General features: G+C 41.0%; 1 long non-coding RNA gene across 1 annotated transcript in view; it reads right to left on the minus strand.

Annotated features, from left to right (window-relative positions):
* LOC117311572 (uncharacterized) overlaps positions 1 to 5,879 on the minus strand; it is a 52,405-nt gene extending 46,526 nt beyond the window's left edge. The window contains exon 1 of the long non-coding RNA XR_012330664.1: positions 5,342 to 5,879. This is a non-coding gene — a long non-coding RNA (uncharacterized lncRNA). The remainder of the gene's footprint in view (positions 1 to 5,341) is intronic.
* Between the last annotated feature and the right edge of the window lie 445 nt (positions 5,880 to 6,324).

A 6,324-nucleotide genomic window follows, 5' to 3' on the forward strand; every position in this document is an offset into this window, starting at 1 on the left:
ATTATCTATCTCCATCTCTACACTGTAGGTCCTCTGGGGTCAGGGACAATGTCTGTTTTGTTCATTTCTAGTGTTCTCACAGATCCCCAAACATGGTTGGTGCTCAACATGTATTTTTTGAATAAATAGATGGGTAAGTGCTGATGGTCTTAAAAAAGCAGTCCTGTGAGACTATAAGCTCCAAAGCAGAAGGAGAATGTCTTATTTGACTTGCTCTCCTTAGCACCTAGACCCTCAGTAGCTGGTACCTTGCAAGTACTTAAATATTTAGGAATGAATTAAAAAATGCTGTTGTTTGTAACCTGGAAAAACATCAATGTATCATTCATCTTAAGATACTTACATACATAAATCACTGGCTTCTAATTTTTTTCAATTATGTGGGTGCATATGCATCTGTTTTTCCAGATCAAGGTACTTTTTTTTTTTTTTTTTTTTGCGGTACGCGGGCCTCTCACTGCTGCGGCCTCTCCCGTTGCGGAGCACAGGCTCCGGACGCGCAGGCCCAGCGGCCATGGCTCACGGGCCCAGCCGCTCCGCGGCATGTGGGATCTTCCTGGATCGGGGCACGAACCCGTGTCCCCTGCATCGGCAGGCGGACTCTCAACCACTGCGCCACCAGGGAAGCCCCCAAGGTACTTTTTAATGGATTCTAACATTACTTTCTTTACACTCCCTTTGTTAGTACGGCATAGTAACGTAAGTTATTTCTCTCTTACGGTTTTCCAGGCAGTTTCTGAGCAAATGTTCAATGAGTCCATTCTGTTTCTCAGATGGTATTTGATGAATAAAACTGTGAATACAACTGTGAAGACATTCCCTTTTTAAAGATGAAATCATGGGAAGCTCATATAGTTTCTCATTGACAGATATATCTCGAATTCACTAGGATTCTTTCCAAAAAATGCTAACACCTATAAATTGGAAGAGACGCTTATGACTCATTTCAAACTAGAAAAATCAAGCTAAATTTTCATGAGTTATTTCTGGTATGTTGATTCATTTATTTATTCTGACTATGCTGGCACTATGGAGAAATACACACACCACACACACACACACACACACACACACACACACACACACACACTAGATTTCTTTCTCCAAGGAGCAGATAATGCAACAGGAGAGAAGGAGAGATAAGATATCAATTCAAACAGCCCTAAGAAATGCCAAAGAAGTCCAGCATGTTCCAAAGTGTAATAAAAGCATAGAACAAGGAAAAGTAGGTCATGTTGATTGATATGATCAGTGAATGCATCACGGAGAAGGCAGCATTTTAGGTGGATCTTAAAATGGGCTTGTTTAAGTAACTATTATGATACAAGTGACATAGAACATGATATATAGATATAGCTATATACACTAATTGGATAAAACCAGCAATTTGAAAGGCCATTTTCAATATCCCTATGTGTTGTTATTAATGTCAAGGAAAGCCTCCTTGGATAGCCAGAAGTTTCATCTCTTGAAAGATCTTTAAAAATTAAATTATGTGTGTGTGTACGTGTGAATTTTGTGAAATTAATGAGGTAATAAATATGAGAAAATGACATTTTCAAAATATTTGATGAGCAATGTCTTATCATAAGACTAGTTTAAAAATCTTAAAATTTTATCTCTGTTATTTAGTCTACCTCTCTTATTTTTAAATGAAAAACAAAAAAAGACTTGCGAAGTCCAACCTTCCCAAATTACTAACAGGTTAGCAACATAAAGAGGATTTCCCCCCTCCCCCCTGCCACATTTCCCACTTTCATCTAGTTCTCTTGCCACCATGCTATAACACCTTTCAAATAATAAAGTACGAATTATCCTATTACAGTTTACATTTTTCTGCATGCCAAATTTTGGGTTTCATAGAAAAATCAAATTAAGAAAAATAAATCTCCCATCTCCTACTCAAAAAAAAAAAAAACAGAAGTAGATAAAGCAAAGTTGGCAGTGGATATTCTTTCAGTCTTTGAAAAAAAAATTTTAATTATAATAATTAATATCTTTAACACTTACCTTATGCCAGGAGGTACATTATTCACTTTTAAAATGCATCATTTCATTTAAACATTGCAACAGCCCTATGAAGTAGACATTAATAAATTAATGTCTATTTTACAGGCAAAGAAGCTGAAGCAGGTATAATTTACAAATTGCCCATGATCACCCAGTTGGTAAATAAAAGAGTTGCGGGTTGGATCCATGCGGAACCCACGCCCTTAACCACTAAGCTACCAAGACAAAACTCTGTAGAAGAGAGATCATATCCATTAACTGACTTTGGACTGCACAGAATGCATTGTATCCACGTTTTCATCTCCATCACCCAGCATAGTGTCTGGTACTTTATAAGCCTGCTTTATGTTGCTAGAATAAATATGGATTATTATTTATTCAATAGTGCTGACTCATTAATCAAAACTTAACCGGGCTTCCCTGGTGGCGCAGTGGTTAAGAATCCGCCTGCTAATGCAGGGGACACGGGTTCTAAGCCCTGGTCCGGGAAGATCCCACATACCGCGGAGCAACTAAGCCCGCGAGCCTAGAGCCCGTGCTCCGCAGCAAGAGAAGCCACCGCAATGAGAAGCCCGCGCACCGCAACGAAGGGCAGCCCCCGCCTGCAGCAACTAGAGAAAGCCTGCGCGCAGCAACGAAGACACAACACCGCCAAATACTAAATAAATTTATAAAAAACTTAACCCAATGTGATTTATTCTTTGCTCGGGAAATAATTATTGATCTGACAGTCACTAAGTGTTGAATCATATTCTAGAAACTACATGAAAATACCTAAGAAGCCCAAGGAGGTAAGGCTGAAGGAGGTAAGGCTGGAGGAGGAGCCCTAGGGCAGAGCACAGGTGGGACCAGGAGAAGGGCGGGCCCATTGTTGGGGGAACCGCTTCCGGGGGAAGAGACAGCAGTCAGGGGCGGACCAGCACCAGGAGGAAGCTGCGGGGGGAAGCCTGAGGGGACTGTGGGAGACAGCAGGTACGCTCCAGACCTTTCGTGGGCGGGTTCGGAATTCTCTTTTCCGTGAATATTCTTTACTTAACACCTCCTCACATCCTCCTGGGTCAGAACAGAGTTCTGACGCAGCCATTTCTCCCACGCCTGAGGACAGCAGGATGCGAGTGGAGGAAACTGGAATCCCCGGGCCTCAGGACTGAGGGTGACTTCATTCAGGGTGGCAAGGAGCGGGGGTGGGGAGATAACACAAGCCTGTCGTTGGGCTGCCGCGGGCCGGCCTGAGCAGGGTAGGGGCGAGGGCAAGGCAGCGACCCAGAAGAAGGGCACGGAAGGAAATGGGGCTGCCACCCACTGTGCGGATGGTTGAATTTGGGGCTGTGGAGGTCACAAGTCAGTCCCTTGCTTCTCACCAAGAATTTGACGACCCCTGAATCACCAGCTTGTCCCCTAGTTCACTGGGCAAGAAGACCATACAGACTGAAAAGATCTTGACCTTGTCCTTCGTACATCGGAGGAGGGGCAATGAAGACACTTAGAAACAATCAGATGGCTTGGCCAGTGTGACAAAAGGAATAGCATGTGATAACAGCCAGTGGAATGTTAATGATGATTTTATAAGGATGGTTCTATAATATTAGTGATGGTTTAAAAACACCTCAAGGGTCTCATTAGCGGGGAGGAGTTGGGAGAAAATCAAGCTCAAATTAAAATGAGTTTAGTTCAGGAGCCATGTTCTGAGACAAAACCCTAGTGAAACTTAGGAACTACAGGACTTCCCTGGTGGCGCAGTGGTTAAGAATCCGCCTGCTAATGCAGGGGACACGGGTTCAAGCCCTGGTCCGGGAAGATCCCACATGCAGCTGAGCAATTAAGCCTGTGTGTCACAACTACTGAAGCCTGTGCTCCTAGAGCCCTAGCTGCGCAAGGGAAGCCCCCGTTCGCCGCAAGTGTGCAGCAACAAAGACCCAACACAGCCAAAAATAAATAATTTAAATAAATTAAAAAATAATAATAATAGTACAATGTTAGGAACTACAAAGAAGACATACACATGGCCTGTAGGCACGTGAAAAGATGCTCAACATCACTAATCAAAATGAGGTATCACCTCACACCAGTCAGAATGGCCATCCTTAAAACGTCTACAAGTAGGGCTTCCCTGGTGGCACCGTGGTTGAGAGTCCGCCTGCCGATGCAGGGGACGCGGTTTCGTGCCTTGGTCCGGGAGGATCCCACATGCCGCGGAGCGGCTGGGCCCGTGAGCCATGGCCACTGAGCCTGTGCCTCCGGAGCCTGTGCTCCGCAACGGGAAAGGCCACAACAGTGAGAGGTCGGCGTACCGCAAAAAAAAAAAAAAAAAAGTCTACAAGTAACAAATGCTGAAGAGGGTGTGGAGAAAAGGGAACCCTCCTACATTGTTGGAGGGAATGTAAGTTGGTGCAGCCACTATGGAAAACAGTGTGGAGGTTCCTCAGAAAACTAAAAACAGAATTACCATATGATCTAGCAATCCCACTCCTGGGCATATACCCAGACAAAACTATAATTCAAAAAGACACGTGCACCCTTATGTTCATTGCAGCACTATTTACAATAGCCAAAACATGGAAACAACCTAAATGTCCATCAACAGATGAATGGATAAAGAAGATGTGGAACATATATGCAATGGAATACTACTCAGCCATACAAAAGAACCAAATAATGCCATTTGCAGCAACATGGATGCAACTAGAGATTATCATACTAAGTGAAGGAAGTCAGAAAGAAAAAGATAAATACCATATGATATCACTTGTATGTGGAATCTAAAATATAGCATAAATGAACCTATCTAGAAAACAAAAACAGACTCACAGACATAGAGAACAGACTTGTGGTTGCCAAGGGCGGTGGGGGAGGGGGGTAAAATAAATAAAATAAGATAAAATGTTAAGAACTAAAAAAAAAAAGTTGAGAGGGAGGATTTTGCATCATTAACTACTTCAGATTATCCTACAGATCAAAACAGTATACAGTTCAAAAACAGTATATCAAATCATAATGATTTCTAAACTTTACCCCAAAAGGAATTTTACTGCATTTATCATGGGTTGCTATTACAGTTAGTCTCCTGTCTTAAGGATCAAGTTTTAACTATTGAAGAGTTTTACTAGTATATGTGATACAGAGGATAATAATTCAATAAACTGAAAATACACGGCTAAAATTCAGATTGAAAACCACTAATAGTTGTTAATGCAATATAAAAAGAGGAAGGAAATTGGATTTCTTTGTGAAGTAACAAATTGTCAAGCAATATCTATGTTTTGGTGTATCTCATTTTAAACAATATATCCCCAAAATTACTTTGAGTAATTACTTTAGGAATTTTACTTACCTTTACTTTGGACTACTTGTTACTGCCATTTTCACACACCAGGCATTGGCACATGCCCCTTTCTCAGTCTAGATTACCTAAATTTCAAATTTGTATTTTCTCCTTCCTCTTTGCTAGAGAAAAGTCTAAAGACAAGTATTTCATACTTTTAGATTATATTAATCCTGATTCTTCTAGACACTCTCCCACCCTCAAATGTAAATGCTTACTGTTTTGCAAAAGTCAATTTCTCCATCCTAACTAAATGAGTTTACCTCTGGAATTCTGCAGAATTTCTTGTGATTGGTTCCATAGAACTAAAACTGAAACTCATTCTTCACTTCAACAGTTAGTTGGCTATATCCCAAAGTATTCTTATACAAAATAAGAGGATAGAAATACTTAGCAATTGCTTTGAGCATATTAATTTCCTTATGTCCTTTATTTACCAAACAGGTTACCATACAAAATACGAAAAATATTCAATAATTGTATTGTCTACTCAGGCTGCTATAACAAAATACTATAGGCTGAGTGGCTTAAACAAGAGAAATTTATTTTCTCACAGTTCTAGAAGCTGGGAAGTCCAAAATTAAGGTGCCAGCAGGCTTGATACCTCACGAGGGCTCTCTCCTTGGGTTTCAGACAACCACCATCTCACTGTGTGCTCACAAGGCCTATCCTCAGTGTGAACATGTGGAGAGAAAACAAGAGCACTCTCTCTCTTCCTCTTCTTATAAGGCCACAGTCCTATTAGATTAGGGCCCCACCTTTATGACTTCATTCCTTAATTATCCTTAATTAACCTTAATTATCTCCTAAAGATTCTATCTCCAAATACAGTCACACTGGAGTTCAGAGCGTCAACATAAGAATTTTGGAGGTGACACAGTTCAATTCCTAGCAACAGGCAGACTACCAAGAAATGCAGCAAAAAATATTTGTGGCATGATAATTAAATATTATAAACATCTTAAATTGAGAACACCTATATTTAAAAGTCA

Source organism: Tursiops truncatus, chromosome 3, assembly GCF_011762595.2.
Source record: "Tursiops truncatus isolate mTurTru1 chromosome 3, mTurTru1.mat.Y, whole genome shotgun sequence".
Taxonomy (NCBI): domain Eukaryota; kingdom Metazoa; phylum Chordata; class Mammalia; order Artiodactyla; family Delphinidae; genus Tursiops; species Tursiops truncatus.